General features: G+C 50.8%; 1 protein-coding gene across 2 annotated transcripts in view; it reads left to right on the top strand.

The window, feature by feature from the left end:
* The first annotated feature begins 14,478 nt into the window (after positions 1-14,478).
* Positions 14,479-24,196, top strand: part of LOC147684356 (ras-related protein Rab-7a-like) — a 143,773-nt gene continuing 134,055 nt past the window's right edge. Inside the window, exon 1 of one of the 2 annotated variants that reach the window (XM_086940256.1) lies at positions 14,479-14,973. The gene's annotated coding sequence lies outside the window, so the exon portion shown is untranslated. The remainder of the gene's footprint in view (positions 14,974-24,196) is intronic. The other variant, XM_086940259.1, reaches the window with a different exon arrangement.

Below are 24,196 nucleotides of genomic sequence, written 5' to 3'. Positions count from 1 at the left end.
TGACATTGTTCTGCATTCTGTCCATCAACTGTTCTTTTGCATTTCTGAAAGCCCAGCATGGCTGGACGCAGTCAGTCACTGGTCACCCTGCTGCCTCTGAGAGGCTGGTGTGACTGGGGCAGGGTCAGTATCTTTAGATGCCTTTAGAACTGGGGGGAGTGGGGAACCTGTCACATCTGTACCTGTAAAGGGCCGCCGGGCTGCGGCCCTGTCAGACAGGTGTGAGGCCAGTGGTTTTACATGCCTGTAGGCCGGAGAGCAAGGCACTTGTTTATTTATTTATTTATGCGATTTTATAAAGCGCAAACTTTACCCGAAGGTGTCAGAGAGCTTTACATAAGAACCAGTTGAAAAACATAAGGACTTAGGATTACATGCGTAACATAAAGGATACAAACAGAAAAAATTGCAAATGTACAAGATGTAAAGTCACACAAGGAGGAGATACAAATGGATATACTCTAAGAGTCACATAGGAATGGTAGAGAGTACAAAGGTCAGCCGCATATGCTAGTGATTAGAGTTATCTCTATATACATAGGGAAGGGATACGAATGGATATACTCTAAGAGTCACATAGGCATGGTAGATAGTACAAAGGTCAGCCGCATATGCTAGTGATTAGAGTTATCTCTATATACATAGGGAAGGGATACGAATGGATATACTCTAAGAGTCACATAGGAATGGTAGGTACTAGGTAGTACAAAGGTCAACCGCATATACTAGTGATTAGAGTTATCTCTATATACAGAAAAGCAGAGTTCCGGGGCCGTGTCAGTCCGGTGTGAGGCCAGTGGTCTTGGGTGCCTGTATGATGCCTGGAGAGAGGAGGCACCTGTCACATCTGTACCTGTAAAGGGCTGCCGGGCTGGGGCAGTGTCAGTCAGGTGTGAGGCCTGTGGTCTTGGGTGCCTGTATGATGCCTGGAGAGAGGAGGCACTTGTCCCATCTGTACCTGTAAAGAAGGGCCGCCGGGCTGGGGCAGTGTCAGTCCAGTGGTCTTGGGTGCCTGTATGATGCCTGGAGAGAGGAGGCACCTGTCACATCTGTACCTGTAAAGAAGGGCCGCCGGGCTGGGGCCGTGTCAGTCGCTTCTCATTAGCGGTGGCTTGTGCATGGCGACGAGGCTGGTAAAAGCCCTCCATGCCAGGCCTTGTGTGTGCGTGGGAGGGCCGAGGCCGGCTCTGAGGCCGCGTGTGCCCACGGGGGTGGGGGTTCAGCAAACAGAGGGAACATTAGTCCACAGCAGGTTGTGAAACCGGACCTCGTGGCCTAGAAACCTCCAGATAAGGGCCCCGGCAGCAAGACAATGCAGCAGCGGTGTGAAGTGCCCCCCCCCCCTCACCAGGCTTCCGATAGTGGGGTTCACCCCGCCGGGCACGGGTGGAGCTCAAATCAGGTGGTATATTCTTTTATTTTGCAAGTTTTAAGATGGCCGAGACCCAACCCCACGGCCCAGGAGCCCTTTACGTTAAACTCAGCTTCACGCTTCACGTGGCCTGCTGGTTACGTCGCCTGCCCCAGGTACTTACGTAGCCGTGGGTGGGTGTCTACGTGCTCGTGACAGTGAGATCATATCTGCCCCGGGAGGTCACAGGAGGGTGATTGCGACAGCCCCGGCTCACTTTAAACACTCCCAGCCTTTGTGCCCTGTGCACAGGGTGCGTCATCACAGCGGTCGCAGTTTACGGGCTCGTGGGGCCCGATCTACCAACCTTACTAACACGAAATCGCAAATTGCATCAATTAACGATTTGCAAATTACTGTTTCTGATCAGGAATCTACTAAATAGATCTGGCGGAAGTGTGTGCCATTTGCACACCGACCTCTATCGAAGGCAATATAGGTTGGTTCACAAAATAAACGGTCCTGGTTCACAAAATAAACGGTCCTAGCGGGGCTCGAGTCGGGGTACCACGTGGGTGGACGGCGTCCCCCCACTTATATTACCAGGGGGACGCTGTCCCCCTGCCAAACAGCTGGACTTCACTCTTTGGCCTCTCTGGGACGAGGAGCTCGGCCCCGTTCGTGACGTCACTTCCGGTGACAGCGTCCCCCCCACTTCTTTGTTACGACTTGTGCCCTGGTTCCTAGCAGGTCGCAATTTGACCTACCTGGTTATTATTCAGAAGGTAGGTCTTAAATCGAGACCCCCTATCCTTGATTAGAGTCACTGGCATGGTGGCCTGCTGCGGTCAGCCGAACCCCATGTCTGACATTGCTTTTAAATAAAGCAATCTTTTATTTTTGAAATACAGCGTTTTTCTTAAAGGGAAACGGGATGCGTTTTAAAAACAAGCAGTAGCAAAGGCAATAGGTCTCCCCTGTCTGAGAGCCATTGCCTTTGCCAATGTTGCTTCGCCATGCTGCAGAGGGTGGCAATAGAAGCATGGGTCTACAAACCTCCTACTAACTTGGCATTCACTCTATAAACATGTTACCGGGAACAAACTTTTGGGGGCTGGTGGGTGTGTCTCTCATACCTTTCTATAACATTTATTTATTTATTTATTTAAAGAGTTTTATATAGCGCTGGCCAGACCCGAAGGCATCAGAGCGCTTTACATGAGAATCAACAATGTTACAGAAAATAATAACAATTTCACATTATGTCAAAAAATAAGCAATACATTGAGAGAGGAGAGACAGAAGTAGTGGGAGGGGGGGGAGGGGAAGTGTGAAGAGGGAGGACGAGGGCAGAGATGACAGGAGAGACGAAAGGAAGTCTGTCTAAAGACCGACTGGGTAGGTGGCATCCAAGGAGGAATCCACGGCCCGTCTCCCCTTTAGGTAAACAAGGTAGCTCCATCGGGCATCAGACAAAATAGCTAGGTCTCAGTTGACGAGGAAAAGTTCACAGATAAACAGGGTAGGGGCTAGGGGCTAAGGGCAAGGACAGGTGAGGGCAAAGGTCAGTAGCTGGAGAGAGGAGTAGAGCAGAGAGCAAGGGGGAGGAGGGAGATAAGGCCAGGAGAGACGCAGGAGCGTTTGCCCAAAGACCGGCTGGGTAGGTGATGGTCAAGGAGGGAATCCATAACCCATCTCTCCTTTAGCTTGCTAAGTAGCTCCACCGGGCATCAATCAAAAAGGCTAAGTCTCAGCTGTCAAGGGAAAGGGTAGGACCATTATGAAAAGAGGCAGTCTCTAGAGTGGGAATACCACTTGGGAAGCAGGCACGGCAGGCTGTTCGAGAACCAACAAATGGGATGGGAAAACCACTGCATAATGTGTGGTATTGGGGCATGTATAGCCGGGCACGGAGTGGTCATATATGGTGATTGAGTGACCCACCCGAAGATGGCCACCATAAGTGAGTGTGGGAGTAAAGGTAGGGAGTTCCCATTCCAAGATGGCCGCCATAGGTTGGTAGAGGGGCAGGCCCATTTCTAAGTCCATGCCCTGCCGAGCATCGAGCCCAGGGAAGGGGGTGCCATCTTCAGATCCGAGAGGGAAAGAGGGGGACAGCAAGTCAGTTAATACAAACAACAAAAATAGGCTAAAAACTAAATGGGAGCTGATAGCACTTCTGAAATAACAGCCCATAAGGAAGATGTAATACACAAGGTGGTAGTTTGAAGGAGTATTCTCTAAAACAATGCCACATTTACTGTTTCTACCAAAAACACTAGAGACTTTTGCTTTACAGTGCTTACACATAAATCCTGGCTCAGTCGGTGCAAGAAGAGTTCCATGTATAGGTGGGCGCAATATTCAATTAGGCCGGTGGAATTGCCAGAAGGTGCCATAGAGGCAGGGAGAGAGGGAAACGGCCGCAGGAAACGCTAAAATCGCGGGTGGGGCAAGGGACGACCTCGCCGTAGGCTGCAGCTGACCCGCCGCACTCAATGTAGTCAAACTGGCCTTCGCTGCGTCTTACGTCCACTATCTTTGGGCAGTCCAATACTAAATGATAAAATGTTACTTCAGGCGTTCTACCTTTCAGCAGTGACCCTCTTTCTTTGGTCTGTTCTGTGTAGCGTTACTGTGGTCGTATACGTTCTATGTACAATATTGAAATACAAGAGTCTAAATCTGGAATTACTCGACTCCAGTTGTGTAAGCGTGAGAGTCTCCTGCCACTGTCCATCTGTCTGCTGTATTACGCAATCAGTTTCCCACTTTGTGTGTGTTAACAGCTGCTGTCTAGTAGTGTCCGCTCTTGTTGCTGTGTCTAGCCTGGTATTGACTCCCCGTCCCTGATCTGCTGTGACTAATAGTTCTGTTGTTGACATTTGTGGGATCTTGTGAGTTTATCCCTAAATCTTTTTTGCTATTCTACGCCAAGCCTGATGCAGATTGACCTGCCACGTATCTAACTGAAAGCCTCCACATCTCGCTCTAATGCCTCAAGCACCCCACTTTCATATGGGTCTTCCACTCTCATGCAGTCTCCTTCTGTCCATCGGGCCACATCTAATTGCGTACTCAGCGATTCAAATTCAGATAGAAGCCAAATTGTTATATTCCACGTGGAGGGTAACTTACTCCCCCATCTTGAACAATGCATTCTCCGCACCTGCAGTGTGCTGTTACCAGTCTGGACCACTAGCCGGTCTCACCACCACTTTCACCCGTTAACCGCGGCGGTAATTCCGCCACGGTGCGGGCGTTTCCGTGCGCGGGTGGGGCCGCGTCGGCCATTGGCCGACGGCAGCACTGGGGAGGTAGTGCTGCTGTCGGCCAATGGCCGACGGCAGCAAGGAAAGGGTTAAATATACATACTACAAGCTTGCCATCTGCCATTGAGCAAGTTAACGAGTCTTATCTAATCCTGTATCCCCGCGGAACCAGTTACTCAGTGAGGGTCAAAACCTGCCAGCGGTTCCATCGCCAGAGCAAACAGCATTTGCGGTTTTTCCACCTATTGATAATAGTAAAGAGATCCAAAAATCCAAGAAAGTATTTATGTCTCTAATCAATCTATCTGTGTTAAGGTCCTGCCGTCTAGCCTGCGTATGTGTTATCATAATTCCCAGATAATGGAACGATTCCAGTTCCCAGGACGCTTCTGTTTGTGTTAGATTATCTACGGGGTATTAACTAATGCTGCCATTGGAAATATTAGGGACTTCTGATTGATAAGATAATGTCCAGACTGTTCTCCAAACTGTTCCAGTGTTTTATGGATATTACCGTAGATATAGCCGATCGAGTTAGGTAAATCAACAGGTGGCCTGCAGATAGCGACACCACATGTTTATATTTCTATTGCCCGGTTTCTCTCTAAGATCAAAGCTTGATGCCAGGGGTCTATCGCCAGAGCTAATAGGAATGGGAATGGGAATGCTCAGGCCCCTCTCCAAATCCCGTTACCCTGAGATTACCGCAATGGTTCTGTATAAAGTAGTTCAACCAGTTTTATAAAGCTGGGTCTGAAATGCATCGCCTCCAGTACTACAGACAGATACTGTGATGAAGGTTTATTCTGTGTCCAACAACATTAATACCAAACGCTCGTCTCTGTCTGTAGTTTCGCTTATTACACATCCTAAGTGTCTAATATTAATTGCTGTCCTGTCAGATATGATACTACACTGATATTTATGTAGCAACTGTCCAATGACGTTCTTTAGTCTGCGCACCTGCAGCTTGCCTAGTATTGTTATTGGTATTTACCCGTTCCGTGCTTGTGACGGAACCACTCTGTCACATGCCACGGGTGCGCTGTGCTCATGACGGAGTGGTTCCGTCACGCCGCAGGGCCGTGATGGTGCCACTCCATCATAAGCACAGCGCGCTCGTGACGGAGTGGTTCCGTCACAAGCATGGTGGCGCCGCGCGACCCCCCTCCCCCCTAGCGCCGCGGAGGAATTACCGCCACGGCCAAGGGGTTAAGCATAGACTGTGGCCTGTTCGCCTTGCAATCTAAAGTATTTTTTGCCTGGCTGCAATAGTACAGTTATTAAGGCCTCCCTCAAAATAAACTCTTTCTCCTTTGGTTCTTGATAAACTTCTACCACTCTATTCGCCAACAGGTTGCTGTAAGCGTGGTACCACTCTGCCTGGAGACCGTCCGTCCCTGGGGGCTTACAGATACTCAATTCTTTCATGGCCTCTGATACTTCTTCAAGTGTTATTGCTTCTTTCAATTAAGCGCTTGGTGCAGGGGTTAGTTGTTTAGGGCTCGTGCAGTTAACATACCGTATTCTCTTGGTTCCTCTAGCTGTGTATGAATGAAATATAATGGCTTGTAGTCTTAGTGAAAGACTCTGTTTATATCTTTTTGCACATGGTGTACATTTCATGGGCACTCTGTTATGGAGATGTTATGTTATATAAATTTTTAAAGTGCAATGGTTACCCTGGGGTGTCCTGGTGCTAAATGCAACCCTCGGATTTCAAGTTCTTATGGAGATTCTATACGTTAAAAAGCCAGGTTTTAGTTACTTTCTGAATACCAGACGATCAATGGTATTCCTAAGATAATAGTAGTGGGGGGGCATCTCCTTTTTCTAGTAGCCCGGCTGTTAGACCCGGCTTCCTGGGCACCAGGGCACTCAGGGGTAACTGCGCTCCAATCGCATCAACTGGAGTGCTCCCTCACTGGTGTCCTGGGGCCTCAGTACTAAGGGACCCAAAACTGGATAACCAAGTACTCCTCTCCAGCACTTGACTCTCTCAGGGTAGCGAGACAGAGCAGTCCAAGGTTTACTCAAGGAGGTGAGGTGGGGTTAGACATTCAGAATACAGTGGAAACCGTACCACCAGCCGATAAACTCAGTGTTTACTCAGTGCTTTACTTTTTATAAAAGAAAAGTACTTTAATACACACAAGATAATTATACTACACAAAAAACTAGGATAAACAGTGAAAACGAGATGTCTCTACAACCCTCTGCGACAGAGTTCTGACCCCAAACAGTATTATAGCGCCTAGACGCCAAGCACTATAAAAACACAGTTAACATGAAACACACAGTAAGCAATGCATATTATAGATCATGTTACACAGGGCTGCTCTCATTCACTAGAGCCTTGATACCAATCTTTGGATTGAAAAAATATAGTTTCAGCATATGATGTGAAGTCAAATGTTCTTGATCAGCCCCATAACCCCCCACCCAAAGCAACAGAAGTGCCCTCCCGTCGTGAGTGAGGACACAGCTCTAGTGGTGTCAGGGATCTGATCACAGGTGCCTGATGTCTTGGCACAGTTTACTGGAGTCCCACTAGTCCAGTAGCCACTGGCTAGCTGTAGGAGGGTAGTGGCTGGACAGAGTGCCAGTTCACCCTGATACCCTCAGAGATCACAAAATGAAAGGTGGGGGCCTGCTTCACGGGCCTCTATTCCCAGTTACTGCTTGTACAGGCTCCCACGGCGCAAGGGAGGAGTCTAGAGGGGATTTTATCTCACCTTCCAAGACTAGAATCAAGCTCCCTCCTCTCTGGCTCTCGTCATGTGCTGCAAGCTTCTTTCCACCAGCTTTAATTGATGTGCTGCAAGCTTCTTTCCACACCTTGGGTGATGTGTCGCAAGCTTCCTTTCCACACCTTGGGCAGCTGTCTGTAATTTCCTCGGTCCAAAGCGCAGGCTCCCCCAAGCCTCACAGAACAGCTAGTCCTTAACCCCTTGGCTGCTGGGGTAGTTTTCCTGTTGTGCTGGGGGCGGGGGGCGTGCACAGCGCCCGATCCTCATGACGAGCTCAGCTCGTCATGAGCTACAGTGCTCCTGTGCTTATGACGGGCTGAACTCGTCACGGCCACACCCATTTCAATAGAACGTTCAGCACAGCAGGGGAATTATCCCAGCGTGCGAGCGTTCTAATGGCCATGACGAGCTCAGCTCGTCATGAGCACCGGAGCACTGTAGCTCATGACGAGCTGAGCTCGTCATGAGCATGCAAGGGGTTAATGTTGCTGATACCTTCTTTCCAAATGCAGTGAACAGAGTCTTATCTCCTGCCTTCACACTGCGGGTCGCGCTTGGCTATCTTCAGACGGCTCTGGTGTGGCCCCCTCGTCAGTCATAGACCAGTCTTGAATAACAGCTGAACACTCATACCAGACTTTTATCACCTCTGATTGATAGGCTCATCCAATCAGAGGGTCTGATACTTTTGCATCCTGAATACACCTCCAATCACAAACCATTCATGGCGTGTTCAATGCATTGGTAAAGCATGCCCCAGTCCAACCCCATGTTCTCCTGCTATCAGGTGGCGCAACTCCCTAGAGGAATTTTAATTAACTCCAGCCCAGGAGGCCCTGACCAGTGGGGAAGGGTCCTCTCCACGAAGTTAGTGCAGCTAAACCCAGATAAGAGCTGAGTGTCTCCCCCAGCCCACCAGGCCTTTCCAAGAAAATAGGGAGGGGCACAGGGGAGCTGGGATGTCCAGCAGAACAGCTCACATTCCTCACACTGGCTCAAATCACCATTCTTCCCATGTACACCCACCGGCTCTCAATCGTACATCAGTCAGACAAAGGCAACAGGCCCACATGCATGACAAAATGCAAAGACTTGGTCAGGAGGGTGCCTAGGGACTCACCCCTCCTGACTATAGATTTATTGCTGCCACCACTGTCAGTCTACCACAGCCTTAATCGAGAGGGCAGTAGCCACTCTCTGAAAACTAGGGGTGCACTAGGCATGCCCCCTCCACCTCAGAGCCAAGCTCTAGGATTGTCATGCTCACTAAGGTAGGGATCTAGAAACTATACAGTAGCTTTTGAGTGATGTTGGACCCGGCCTCGTGGTGTGGCCCTCGCTGACCCCCATAACACAGAACGACGGACAGAACTAATTTCCGTCCACCCAGAACTATACACGAGACTCCTACATCGGACCTGAAACAACGTCCAGACCGCGTGCCTGCACCCATGCACCTGACCGGCAGACTCCATGTTTGGCCACCCCGGCCAGCCGGCCGCCTTCTTGCCTTTCGGCAGCCTCTGGCCGCTCCCGGCTGCAGCTAGGCGTGCGCGTCCGGCGCGCCCCGACTCGCCCAGGGGGTGAACGACTCACCAAGTACTCGAAACCAAGGATTCCATCACACCTCCGGCCCCCTCCCGAGGAGCTGGTTGTCCTCACACCTCCGAGCCATCCCTGGGGGCTGGTTTCGATTGCACCTTTTGGCTTCCTAGCGAGCTGGCTCCAGGCCTTGATGGGCGTCTGGGATTCCCTGGACGCATGGTCCAAAAGCATCAAAGACACAGCCGCCCAGACAATCAGGCGCCTGGCCCTCGGACCTCCGGCCTCCTGCCTCTGAGGGTCCCGGACATCAAAGAGCTCCTGGACTATAAGACAGCCTGCCTTCCATCTAGCCGGCAGTTGTATCTTGGACAAGAAAGCCCTGCTGATCTGATCGCGGCTGACCTTGAGGAGAACAGACTCTGACCCACCGAGCCCTGCTGACGTCGTCGCGGCTCCCTCTTGAAGAGTAAGAACTGAACCACCGGAGTCCTGCTGGTTCTGTTGCGGCTCCCTCTCGAAGAGTAAGAACTGAACCACCGGAGTCCTGCTGACGCTGTCGCGGCTCCCTCTCGAAGAGTAAGACCTGAACCATCGGAGCCCTGCGGACCTCGTCGCGGCCCACTCTTGAGAACGAGAGACACTTGCTACCATCCCGAGCCCTGCGGACGCTGTCGCGGCTCCACCTGCCTACGAGTACGACGAAGTACTCCTGACTAAGCCCTGCTGACCTCGTCGCGGCTTGAAGAACTCTCTGGTCCGGCTGTACCAGCAACGCTACCCTCACGACCACCTGAAACTGAAGTGAGTAGGACAGCAAGTCCCATCGCCAGCCCCCGTACCCCCCAGTTCGAGGATTGAGAAAAGTGCGCAGGGTGCGTGGCATGCCAGCTGGCCCTCTAAGACTGTCCCGCTTCCCCGTTCCCCTTGCTACGAGACTTTTGCGATCCCTCGATCGCTTTGTATTGCTCCTTATTTTTATCTTGATAAAGTTCATACTTGATAAAGAATCACGGTGTGGTGTCCGTTCGTAAGTGTGGTGTGTCGACCGTGTGTACGATCAGTCCTCCCCGGCGGGGACTCCCCGCTCCCGGCTGCAGCTAGGCGGGCGCGTCCGGCGCGCCCAGACTCGCCCAGGGGGGTGAACGACTCACCAAGTACCCGAAACCAAGGCTTCCATCACACCTCCGGCCCCCTCCCGAGGAGCTGGTTGTCCTCACACCTCCGAGCCATCCCTGGGGGCTGGTTTCGATCGTACCTTTTGGCTTCCTAGAGAGGTGGCTCCAGGCCTTGATGGGCGTCTGGGATTCCCTGGACGCATGGTCCAAAAGCATCAAAGACACAGCCGCCCAGACAATCAGGCGCCTGGCCCTCGGACCTCCGGCCTCCTGCCTCTGAGGGTCCCGGACATCAAAGAGCTCCTGGACTATAAGACAGCCTGCCTTCCATCTAGCCGGCAGTTGTATCTTGGACAAGAAAGCCCTGCTGATCTGATTGCGGCTGACCTTGAGGAGAACAGACTCTGACCCACCGAGCCCTACTGACGTCATCGCAGCTCCCTCTCGAAGAGTAAGAACTGAACCACCGGAGTCCTGCTGACGCTGTCGCGGCTCCCTCTCGAAGAGTAACAACTGAACCACCGGAGTCCTGCTGACGCTGTCGCGGCTCCCTCTCGAAGAGTAAGACCTGAACCATCGGAGCCCTGCTGACCTTGTCGCGGGCCACTCTTGAGAACGAGAGACACTTGCTACCATCCCGAGCCCTGCGGACGCTGTCGCGGCTCCACCTGCCTACGAGCACGACGAAGTACTCCTGACCAAGCCCTGCTGACCTCGTCGCGGCTTGAAGAACTCTCTGGTCCGGTTGGACCAGCAACGCTACCCTCACGACCACCTGAAACTGAAGTGAGTAGGACAGCAAGTCCCATCGCCAGCCCCCGTACCCCCCAGTTCGAGGATTGAGAACTGTGCGCAGGGTGCGTGGCGTGCCAGCTGGCCCTCTAAGACTGTCCCACTTCCCCGTTCCCCTTGCTACGAGACTTTCGCGATCCCTCAATCGCTTTGTATTGCTCCTTATTTTTTTCTTGATAAAGTTCATACTTGATAAAGAATCACGGTGTGGTGCCCGTTCGTAAGTGTGGTGTGTCGACCGTGTGTACGATCAGTCCTCCCCTGCGGGGACTCCCCCTCGATAAGACTCGGCAGTAATTGTGGGAGAGGAGGTCCCGGGTGGTTAGGAGAGTCCTCTTGACCCCTGGGGTCACCACCTTCCAACAAGTGACTTGCCTGGAGATTAGCATAAGGCAGGGTAAGCACTCTCTCCAGAGACATGCAGGAGACTTCCGGTCCCAACACCGGCTAACAGCCTGTCCACTTCATCTTCTGTGTGCGACACCTGCCAGAAATATGTTTTTTGCAGCAGTTCTTTTTTTCATTATTTCCCTAATATGTAAGACCTTGGTGTGTCTACTGTGCTGCACATCATCGTAAAGCATTGGCTGATAGTCACTGGGTCCTTTGCAGCAGCTGAACTCACTCCCAAATCAGCCTGTTGGGTTCAGATCTTACGCAAAAGAAACAATTGATGGACGGAATGCTGGACAGTGCAAACATTCACCCCAGTACAGAGATCTGGGTTAAATCCATCATTCTTTTGCTCACCACACCACAGGTCTTGAGCACATCCCATGTAAGCTATCTAGACGACGTAATGTAATGCAGTATTTGTAAAGCGCTGACTGCCACTCTGAAAGGAGCATCCTGGCTCTGGTGGGAGGTAAGAGGGGGCCCATGGAATCCTCAAATGAGTGAAAGACAGAATTCGTCTTTGGAGCTGAATATCCAGGTTTTCAGTGCCTTCCTAAATTGGGTTTCTGTTTTTATGTCTGCAGAGAGACCAGGATTAATATGTTCTTTATGCCCCGGTCGATAATCAATCAGCGTGCTCAATGCAAATGCTCCATTGCAGCGCAGATCCTGCATTGGAGTGTGACAGCAACACGTCTATTGCGAACCATAACATTCTTAAATCTGTTATTTTAATCCCTTTACACTGTATTCCCTGCTGGGCTCCGTCTCAGTTTCTGTTTCCCGTGCAGAGGAGAGTATTGCTGTGGGTCCTTACTGTTTGTGGATACCTGTGCGCACCAACCCACCCACTAGAGGAGGCCGATGGGTACTTCTCCCTGTACCAGGAGTCCCACTATCAGGCCACCGCGCCACACTCCAGCACCGACGACAAGGGCTCCTCCGGGGAAGGCCATGGACACCACCACTCTCGGGTGACACAGGACCTCGTTTATTAAGGGATTTATTTATTTATGCATTTTTATATAACGGGGACATTACCAGAGGCGTCAGAGCGCTATACAATTGGGCGAACAACGTTACATGAGAAATTCAGAGTAACAGGGTAGTAGGTGACAATACGTATAGTTACTACGATAACTCATGGTCAGAGTTCTCGAAGGTCTGCCAACGCCAGATTGGTATGTGTTCCTAGAATAAAAAGAGCTAGATGGGGAGGAAAGGGTTTTCTTACCAAGCATCCATCTTATGGAACTCCCTCCCCGTGACAATCAAGTTAGAATCCAACAGGCCTTTCTCAGGAAACTGATAAAGACCTGGCTCTTTTCAAGGCCTTAAAGACCCATTAGCTGTCTGCATCATACTCACGCAGCGCCAAGACGCCTCGGCAAAAGTGTGTTTTATAAGCTCTTAAGTCAGTCAGTCAGTTATGTTTTTACAATTTACATATTCGTTATAGATTACATATTTAGAAAAGTTAAAGCGATTAAGGTTACACAAATACATATTACATATTTACAGAGTTAAAGCAGGACGGTCGTTATAGCCCTCAAGAGAGTTATGTGCCACTCAGGGTCATGCCTTTAAAAGTGAGGGCATATGCCTGGTGGGGAGCTTGGTGAGGAGTGGTTATAGAAAAATGTCTTTGGAAGAGAAGAGTTATAAGGTCCATTATGAAGATCCTGAAATAGTGGGTGGTGCGAAAGTTTGGAGGTAGCGAGTTCCAAATTCTAGTCGCATTACCTGGGAAGGAGTGCACCAGAAGCCTTTCCCTTATGACGGTTGGAGGTTCAAGCAGCAGATTTTCAGCATTTTGTGGAGGTCTAGAGTCTCCTGAAATCTTGAGTTGTTTGCTAGGTAGGAAGGGGTGGAGGTGTGAATGACTTTATGGGCGACACAAGCAGTCTGGGATCTGGTACTAGCTTCAATAGGAAGGCAGAGAAGAGTTATCGGCATAGGTATGATAGGGCAATGTCTTTAGGGCCCCATAGATGAAACCCGCAGCCGAGAAGAGGGTGCTTTTTAAGGGAGATTAGTGGGTCTTGGGGAGGCCAGCAAGGAGAGTATTACAGTAGCACAGTGTGGAGAGTACCAAAGACTGGACAAGAGTTTTCAAGTTTTGCTCAGGAATGTAACATCAGATCCCCCAGAGAGGGCGCAGGTGTCAGCGTGCATGCTTAGTCAGAGTGGCAGAGATTCTGAGTCCCATTTTAAGTGCAAAGTGTGTTGAGGCCCCTCCTGCTGGCACTGCCAGTGCTTGTAGTCGCAGTGAGTGCCCTTCTTATGGATAAAAGTAGCATTTGCAGTCACCATTTGGGGAGCCAGGTGGACGCCCAGGCCACGCCCCCTTTCTAGCACCATCATATAGCGCTCTCCTCACTTCAGTAGGGGCCCGATTCACAGAACTAACTTAAGACAAAATCCTAAACTTACTACCATTTCGGTATTCACAGAAGGCACTTACTCATTTCGGTATTCACAGAAGTTAGGGCTCCTAAATGCCTTCTGTGACTTACCGAAAGTCTTAAAGTTAGGATTTTTCTCAGTTTAGGAGTCCTAAAGTTAGGAATCCCAACAAAATGAGTAAGTGCCTTCTGTGAATACCGGAATGAGTTAGTGCCTTCTGTGAATACCAAAATGGTAGTAAGATTAGGATTTTGTCTTAAGTTAGTTCTGTGAATCGGGTCCTAGATCATTAGGTCCAGGTTTATCTTTGATTTCTGGGAGCTGTAGTCCTTGTGATCGTGTTAGAAAATTAGGGCTACAAGTCCCAGAATGCAAAGGAAATAAACCTAGAATGATGAGCTTTTCACACATGGAGCTGAAAGCATGCAGCGCTACAGGCTCCCCCAATCGAGGAGCGAAACTCGGAATCACGAGCAAAGTGCACAACCTGTAAATACAGCTGCACGAATGGTATTTTTCAATTTGAGGAGCATAAAACCAATAAATAATAACACAGGATCTGGGGCAGTGGTTACCCCTGCGTAAAGCGCTTCAATGCCTTGTCAGGGGTAGTAAGCGCTATATAAATGAAATTACAGTGCAATACAGTTACATATGGCTACGCGGTGCCAAAGTGTTTCAATCTCCCCGTTACAAGTACAGCCGTGCACATCCCAGCAAGCAAAGCACCGCGGGTTCAAAGGCAAGTGTGACTTGTAGGTTTGTTTCCCTCGTTATAAACTCCACCTCTAGAGCAGGATGTAAAGTGAAACATAAAAACAGGCCTGGCATGGCTTGGCACAGGGGGTGCCATACAAAGTTCCAAGCAACTTTTGAGCAAGAGCTGTCAGGAGCCTCGTGCTGAGCCCGGGGGTGTGGACCAGGCTGCACCGTGTGTGTCCTCACAAGACACAGACGTCCCGCCCCACCTCCGCTCCTCCCTCGGCAGAAGCAGGAACCAGGAACTGGGGGCGGGCCGGGCTTCTCGGCAGCGCCTCTCCTCCTGTGAGGCTCGGTGGAGCAGCGAGGCGCTGTGCGTGAGCCCAACCCCCGCCCCGGAGCTGTGAGCGCTGACTGCCGAGGAGACCTGCACCCCGAGAAGCAGACCTGCGCATTGAGCGCCAAGAAGCCCCCGCACCCCGAGAAATAGACATGTGGATCGGGCGCCAAGAAGCCCCTGCACCCCGAGAGTTACATCTGGCATCAAGCGCCTAGAAGCCCCTGCACCCCGAGAGTTACACCTGTGCATCGAGCGCCAAGAAGACCCTGCAACAGACAGACAGCGACGCCGTCTTCAAGGAGAACAGGTAAGGCTCGCCTGAGTAAGGATTTGTACTCAGTTTAAGTCCTAACAACGGTTACTTTACTGTGTCTTAAAATCCAACACCCTTAGCAGGAAGGCGGCTCTGTGCCTTAGAGCGCGGGCATGCTTTGTGGCGCTATATAAGGCACTGGTAAAGGTATCAAGATCCGGATCACGTGTACTTAATGTCTGGTCACTGGAATTATGCGGTAGGTGGGGACCAATTAATGCCCAAAAGTTGACTAAAGTATGCAGCAGGAAAAGGTAAATACTGCGGTCATTTTGCAGTAGTATTTCTTCATTTTTTAATATTTTGTTCGAATGGAACCAGTGTCTGCGCTAAGGTTCCACGTCATTAATGCCCGTTTACCACCTGAATATAGCAATCGACAACTGACGGGGACCAGTTCAACCTTTGTAAGGCGCGTGGCAGCCTTTTTAGGAACTTTGAACCCGTCTGGCCTAGAAGCAATTTTATTGTTAAAATCTGGAGTACAAGAAGAAATATGTGGCAAATTCATAAGTCTGCAGAACACGCTGCGGCCCCAGAATGTCATAATCCGGGTGTCGCTGATGATATATTCTGGTGCTCTGCCTTTGGAACAGCAGTCCTCGCCACCATGCGTGTTAGCCAGGAGGGCGGTGCATGCTTTATTTTATTTTTATTTGAAAAGTTTTATATAGCGCTTGCTAGACCCGGAGGTATCAGAGCGCTTTACATGAGTTACAGGTTACATCACTTACACCAAAGAGTCACGGGGGAGGGAGGGAGGGAATCCACAACGGGAAAAAACGAGGTAAATAATGTCCGATGTCCGGCTGGGCAGGTGACGGCCGAGGGGGTGAGACCAGGGTCAGACTTTTATTTTATTTATTTATTTATTTATGCGTTTTTATATAGCGCGGAGGCGTCAGAGCGCTTCACAAAAGGAACAGAAAATTACAAATGAACAAATTACAAAAGCAGACGATAAGTTACATGAGGTAAAAGTGACAATTGTGAGCAAACAAAGTACATGAGGAGCAAACGGTGCAATACAGGGGGAGAGAGTGACAAGTGTGCAGGTTACAAGAGAAAACAAAGTACAATTAGAGGTAATATACTGCAATATATGCTAGACACAGAGGCACAGGAACAAACGTTACGGAGGCAATGGTGGCCCTTGTGCAAGTATCTAAAGCAAACAAAATGTGAGAGGAGCAAACAGTGTGTTACAAGAGAAAAGTGACGTGTGCAGGTTACAAAAGAGAACCAAACACAGGTAGAAGGATAATACTGCAATAAATGGCAAACACTCCAACCGCAAGAACACACGGGGAAGGCACTTCCATAGTCATGGAGAATAGAGTTTTCAGTAATGGGAGTTCGTCCTTCAGATAATAGAGAGGGCGTGAATTACATTTGGAGGTGTCTTTGGAGGAGGAGAACTTTGAGGTCCGTTTTGAAGGCCTGGGAGGAGGTGGTGGTCCTCTATAGCTGCATAGGACCGCTCCACCGGGCATCGGCCAAGGTTGCTCGTGCATCGAGGTGGGCACAAACAGTTTAGGTATCTGCCCAGGGGGCGTCGTCAAAGGTCCAGTGGACAGACAGGATGGGAATATGAGCAAGGACGGGTGAGGGCAAAGGTCAATAGCTGGAAAGAGGAGAAGAGTAGGGAGGAGGGGGGGGAGGGGGTATGGAGAAGAGGATAAGGCAGAAAAGTCCAGTAGAGAGACGCAGGAGCGCTTGCCCAAAGACCGGCTGGGTAGGTGATGGCCAAGAAAGGAGATCCATAGCCCATCTCCCCTTTAGCTCGCATGGGGAGAGCAGTGTGGGGGGCATTAATGGGGTAGAATGAGGTGCCGCAGATCAGGACTGAGGTACACTGGGGGAGCTGTATGTATTGGAATGGAGGGGTGCTGTAAGTTAGGAAGGAGGTGCATTGGGAGAACAGCGTGTGGTCCTGAGCTGGGATAGAATGGGGGGGGGCACAGATCAAGACTGAGTTACACTGTGGGAGCTGTATATGATCTGGGTGGAATGGCGGGGTGGGGTAAGGTAGGAAGGAGGTGCATTGGAAGAGCAGCGGTGGTCCCAGAGCTGCAGGTACACCGGCGAGCTGTATGTGATGGAATGGCAGGTTGGTGTAAGTTAGGAAGGAGGTGCATTGGAAGAGCAGCGGTGGTCCCAGAGCTGGCATAGAATAGGGCACAGCAGTCCAGGATTGAGATGCTCTGGGAGAGCTGCACGTGGGTCTTTGTGGCATGGCGGGGGTGGTGTAGATCAGGATTGAGTCACACTGGCAGAGCTGTGAATTAGCCTCAGAAGTACAGTAATAAGGCTCAGGATCGAGGGGCACTGGTGGAGCTCTCCCTGGTCCTCTCCTGCAGTTGTATTGAGTCTTGTGGTTCAAGATCAAGGGGCACTGGCGGAGCTCTCCCTGGCTCTCTCCTGCAGTTGTATTGAATCTTACAGTTCAAGATCGAGGGGCACTGGCGGAGCTCTGCACGGCTCTCTTCTGCAGTGGTATTGAGTCTTACGGTTTGAGATCAAAGGTCACTGGCAGAGCTCTCAGTGGCTCTCACAGTGGAATTGAGTCTTTTGGTTCAAGATCGAGGGGCACTGGTGGAGCTCTCCCTGGCTCTCTCCTGCAGTTGTATTGAGTCTTACAGTTCAGGATCGAGGGTCACTGGAGGAGCCCCCCTTGGCTCTCTCCAGCAGTGGCATTGAGTCTTACGGTTTGAGTTCGAGGAACACTGGCGAAGCTTTACACGGCTCTCTCCTGCAGTGGTATTGAGTCTTACGGTTCAGGATCGAGGGGCACTGGAGGAGCTTGCTGTGTCTCTCTCCTGCAGTGTTATTGAGTCCTTCGGTTCAGGATCGAGGGGCACTGGAGGAGCCACCGTGGCTCTCTCCTGCAGTGGTATTGAGTCTTACAGTTTGAGATCGAGGGGCACTGGCGGAGCTCTCTGTGTCGCTCTCCTGCAATAGTATTGAGTCTTACGGTTTGAGATCGAGGGGCACTGGCCGAGCTCTCCGTCGCTCTCTCCTGCAGAGGTATTGAGTGTTGCGGTTCGAGGGTCACTGGGGGAGCTTTACACGGCTCTCTCCTGCAGTGATATTTAGTCCAATGGTTCAAGATCGAGGGGCACTGGCGAAGCTTTACACAGATTGGGGCTGAGGTGAAGTGACAGAGCTGCGTGTATGCTCAGTACTAGACCGGGGTACTGATGGTCAGTACTGAGGTGCATTGGCAGAGCTGCGTCTATGCCTCAGTAGTAGATAGGCGGAGGTAAATGCAGGTCAGGATTGAGGTGCATTGGCAGAGCTGCATGTATGCTCAGTACTAGATTGGGGTACTGAAGGTCAGGGCTGAGGTGCATTGGCAGAGCTGCATGTATGCTCAGTACTAGACCGGGGTACTGAAGGTCAGGACTGAGGTGCACACTGAGGTGCATTGGCAGAGCTGCGTCTATGCCTCAGTAGTAGATTGGCGGAGGTAAATGCAGGTCAGGATTGAGGTACATTGGCAGAGCTGCATGTATGCTCAGTACTAGAACAGGGTACTGAAGGTCAGCACTGAGGTGCATTGGCAGAGCTGCGTATGTGCTCAGTACTAAATCGGTGTGGGTACTGGAGGTCAGGATTGAGGTGTAACCAGTGGTAGCTTCACCACTAAGGCGGAGGAGCATCGCCTCACCGGTTCGCAGCAGTGAAGTAAAGGAAACATGAAATGATAATGGGGGCATGGCTGCTCTGAAGACGGAAGACCAGGGGGAGTGGTTTGCCGCTCCTAAGTGCACATGACTGGCCGGCCGCATTACAGCCTGCGTGGAGAACATGCCCAGGCCCCCATTCCCTGGCTGAGCGCTGACCCATGGCACCCAGACCAATCACAACACTGCATTGCAGCATTGTGATTGACTATTGAGAGGCTGGGAGCCGAGTGCTTCCAGGAAGAAGAGGACAGGCAGCGGCCGGCTGGCCGGCGCAGCAAAGTTTTGTTTTTTTACTTTTTTTGTTTCACCCCCTCCCCCCCCCCCCCCCCCCCCCCCCCCGCCCCATCACCTGGGTTCGGTAGGAGACGCTACTGGGTGTAACTATTAGTCTCTCCGAGGGTGCTAGGGTGGGTCAGTGCTGGCTGTGCTGCTGGGTCCTGAAGACCCCGTCTCATGCGTCCCATCGTCATGTCTGATTGCGTCCGATCATACCCATGACCAGGGCCGGACTGGCCGTTGCGGGCACCGGGCAATCCCCCGGTGCGCCGCAAGGGTGGGGGCCTGTTTTGGGCCCCTGGGGGCCTATTGTGTTACAGGACCGTTTCTGCCGCATAGCTGCAAAATCGGCCCTGTAACAAAATCGGTAGAAAACCGGCCCCGGCAAACAGCGCGGTCGCACCCCAACCCCCAACTCCCCCGGGGAAGGGGGGGCAGGCGATCACTTTGCCAGGGCCGGTTTTCGTTCCCAGTCCGGCCCTGCCCATGACTGTCGCCTCCCCTCCTCGGCACACCTCTTCTGTCCTTCTCTGAGTCACTTGCGTGTTTGCCTTAATGCCCATTAATGTATTTTTGCAACGTATGTGCTCACAACTCTTTTCAAAGATCGCCATCGCCCCTCTTTTAAGAAGCAACCCCCTGCCACCTCTCCATATCTAACCTGCTCTAGTTTATCTGTTAATCCCACCAAACATCTGCATGAATTTGCATACCTCCCCCATTAATGGTAACCCTTAACTCCTGTTCATTTAATCTGCCACAAAAACATGTGAGCGTTACCATATCCCCCACTCCAAGGTGCGAAACTTGGAACTGGGTGCAAAATGTGCACCTTGTAAAGACCCCTGCACTATCCCTATTCAAAGGGTGGTCCGTTTGGGCAGAGATTGCCGGCATTTTGAGGCACATAAGACTCATCTCAGTAACCAATAACACTGAACTAACGTTGGGTTTCAGAGCAGCATGCTGCCCGTCATAAAGCGCTTCAATGCCTTGTCAGGGGTGGTAGTAAGCACTACATAAATGCAATTACAATTACTTGCAGTCCTGTGTTTAAAACGGCGGTCGAAGTGCATTAAAAAAGTATGGGAACTGTGACGCGGCATGCAATGGGGCGGGGTCAGAAATAGGGTGACCAACCGTCCGTAAATTTCACGGACAGTCCGTAATTTCGGCCGTCTGTCCGTTGTCCGTGAAGGAATCTTTAACGGACGCCATTTGTCCGTAATTTTAACCCCAGGCACCGGTCGCACTACGCTACAACCGGCACAGCTTCCACCCACCTCCCTTCTTGACTCTGTTCCAAAGCTCAGAAACCAGCATTATTGGAGAGGCACAGCGGGATGGCAACCCTCACACCTTCAGCCCTTGATGACCCGTTAAGAGGTGCTTGAAGGTGACTGAGAGGGAGGGGCTGCAGCTTCAGGAGCAGGGGCATCTATTCAGATGCAAACAGCCCTGAATGCGCCATGTCTCTGCGAATTAGGAGGGCTTCACACATTTCCTTTCAGCCCAGGGCCCCAAACATCCTAAAACCAGCCCTGATTACACGACGGCGCAGCACAGGTTCTCTTCACAGAGCTTAAATATTGTCACTACATTGTGAACAAACCTCGGTTCTTCAAACATGCAGTCTTAATTTAATAAAATAAAGAAATGGCACAATCGCACCCACTCAGAATAACAAAGTATGGAGGACAATCTGTCTCCTGGAGTATCTCCTGTAAGTACTGTACATCACAGTGGGGGGTGGCAAAACTAACATTTTGGAAAGAGCCTGAATTCTCATTGTCTTGACCAGGAGGCAGTGAGGAGCCCTACCCCACCCTGAATTTACGGACGGTTGGTCACCCTAGCCCACCCCTGTGTTCCCTCTCCTGTGATGGCTCCTGCCCTCCCCTCAGTGATGGCACCTGTCCCCCCTTGTGGTGGCTCCAGTCCACCCCACGCCTGGGATGGCTCCTGTCCCACCATGTTGTGGCTCCAGTCCACCCCCGCCTGTGATGGCTCTTGTCCCTCCCTGTGGTGGATCCTGTCTCCGCCCTGGGTGGCTTCCGTCCCAGTCCTGGAACGGCCCCTGCAGCGAGGGTTAAGTTCTTGATGGGCCTCTTCTCAAAAGGGCTCAGCTCAAAATTAATATGGAAAGGTCGGCGAGTAAGTAAGTGAAGGGATGGGTGAATGGCTGGATGAATTAGTGAAAGGGTGAATGAAAGATTGAATAAATGGCTAATGAGAGAGGATAGATGGATTGATGAGTGAGGGGAAGGATGGAGAGACAATGTAAATAGCTGGATGTATGGGTGGAAGGGTAGCTGGATGATGGATGAGGGGAAGAATGATGGATGAGGAAAAGGATGGTTGGATGGATGGAGGGGAAGGGTGGATGGATGGAGGGGAAGGATGGATGGATGAGGGGAAGGATGGATGGATGGATGGATTGATGGAGTGGATGGATGGAGGGGAAGGATGGATGGATCAGGAGATGGATGGATGGATGAGGGGAAGGATAAATGGATGGGATGGATGGATGGTGAGGGGAAGGATGGATGATGGATGAAAGGATGGATGAGGGGAAGGATGGATGGATGAGGGGAAGGATGGATGGATGAGGGGAAGAATGGATGGATGAGGGGAAGAATGGATGGATGGATGAGGGGATGGATGGATGAGGGGAAGGATGGATGGGTGAGGGGATGGATGGGTGAGGGGATGGATGGATGAGGGGATGGGTGAGGGGATGAATGGATGGATGAGGGGATGGATGGATGGATGGATGGATGAGGGGATGGATGGATGGATGGATGGATGAGGGGATGGATGGATGGATGAGGGGATGGATAGAGGAGAAGGATGGATGGATGGGTGGGTGAAAGGATGGATGGATGGATGATGAGGGGAAGGATGGATGATGAGGGGAAGGATGGATGGATGGGTGATGAGGGATGAGGGGATGGATGGATGGATGATGAGGGGGTGGGTGAAAGAATGGATGATGAGGGGAAGGGTGGATGGATGGATGATGAGGGGAAGAGTGGATGGATGGATGATGAGGGGGTGCGTGAAAGGATGGATGGATGGATGATTAGGGAATGGATGGATGATGAGGGGGTGGGTAAAAGGATGGATGGATGATGAGGGGAAGGATGGATGGATGATGAGTGGGTGGGTAGAAGGACGGATGGATGGATGATGAGGGAAAAGGATGGATGGATGATGAGGGAAAAGGATGGATGGATGATGAGGGGAAGGATGGATGATGAGGGGAAGGACGGATGGGTGGATGGATGATGGGTGGGTGAAAGGATGGATGGATGGAGAGTCGGTGGGTTAAAGGATGGATGGATTGTGGGTGGGTGGGTGAAAGGATGGATGGATGATGAGTGGGTGGGTGAAAGGATGGATGGATGAGTGGGTGGGTGGATAGTGGGTGGGTGAAAGGATGGATCAGTGGATTGGATGGTGGGTGGGTGAAAGGATGGATGGGTGGGTGGATGGATGGGTGGATGGTGGGTGGGTGGATGGTGGGTGGGTGGATGGTTGGGTGGATGATGGGTGGGTAGGTGGATGAGTGAAATTATGGATGGATTGATGGATTGATAAGTGCAAGGGTAAATGAATGGACGTATGAGTGAAAGGGTGGATGTAAGGATGGATGAGTGAGTGAAAGGGAGGGTAGATGGACAAAAGGATGAATAGATGTGTGAAGGAGTGAAATGATAGATGGATGAGTGATAGGATCAATGAATGGATTCATGAGTGGATGAGTAGATGGATGGATGGATGGGTGGGTGGATGGATGGATGGAAGGAAGGATGGCTAAGTGAAAGGGTCGATGGAGAGAGAAAGGGAGGATGGATGGATGACTAAAATAGTGGATGGGTGGAAGGATTAGTATGTGAAAGGATGGCTGGATTGGTGAAAGGGTAAATGGCTGAATGGATGAGTGAATGGATGGATGGGATAAAGAGTGGATGGATAAGTGTACAGATGGATAGGGTGAAATGGTGGATGGATGGATGGATGGATGTATAATGGAGATGAGTGAAAGGATGGATGAGGGGATGGATGAAGGGATGGATGAGTGAAATGATAGATGGAAGGATACATGATGGATAGGTTTGCAAACGGTTGAATATGTTTGGAAATGGCTGGGCTTACTTATATACTATTGCGCGACTTCTGATGTGTCTGTAAAACGTACCTATTGTCCTGAAGTTTTGTCCTGAATTTTGACCTCCTGTCCTGAATTTGTGTCCTGAATTTTTACCCTTTGTCCTGAATTTTTACACTCACCGTCCTGAATTTGCACCAATGCCAGTTGGTCACCCTAGTCAGAAAGCTTGGGGTGGAGCCAGAGATGTGGCTAAAAAAACAAATTACTCTGTACGCTTTTTTGATCTTTCACCATCAGGTAACTACATATAAAGTAACAAGCAGCAGAAATGAAAACTAAGACTCTATTCTCTGGGAGCAGTGTTGCACAGAGGCCCGAGCAGCTGACTCCGGAGCACAGGCTCACGGTTCGATCCCGGCGCCGGCGGCAGCTCAGCTCAGCACCATGTGACTCTGAGCAATGGCTCACTTAATCCCCCCAACGGCCCCCAGCGCCTGGAGACCCTTAGGAGTGATAAGTCGTGCTTTAGAAATCTGGAATTTCATTTCATATTAGTTAATGCACTGCAGAGGTCTGTGTGTAACCAGAGGGCCACAGAATTCAATCTTAGTTGTGTAGTGGAGAACAGCCACTTGTGAATGTTTTAGTGCTATGAGGTCACAGACTGGGACAGGAAGCTCTATAAATATGCAAGTCATTATTTTAAACTTGTATTTTAGTAATACCCAAACTCTACGTAATGCACTTTTTTTTACACTACTGTTCCTTCAGCACCTCCAGGGGTAGTAAGCGCTATATAAATACAATTACAATTAAAAGCACACACTTCACAGCTCAGGTGTTAACTCGTTGCACTACCACTTAGAACAGGATTAGATCTGTTGGTGGTCGGTGGGTAAGGGGGTCTGGGTGGTAAAACCACAGACACCTAAAGGAAACGAGAAGCCACGTCCTGGGGGAGCTCTCACACTGGTAAGGGGGGACTCTGAGATCTTGGGGTCCGCCCTAAGCGCTGGAACTGGACAACATTTACTGCGGGGACGTGGACCTCAGTGGTGGCAGAGCTACGCATGGCCTGGCTCTAATGTACAGCTCGGCGCGCCTAGCCTGCCTGCCTATATGTTGCGATGCGCAGGTT

This window comes from Lissotriton vulgaris, chromosome 10, assembly GCF_964263255.1.
Source record: "Lissotriton vulgaris chromosome 10, aLisVul1.2, whole genome shotgun sequence".
NCBI lineage: Eukaryota > Metazoa > Chordata > Amphibia > Caudata > Salamandridae > Lissotriton > Lissotriton vulgaris.
This window is presented reverse-complemented; position numbering and strand designations above follow the sequence as displayed.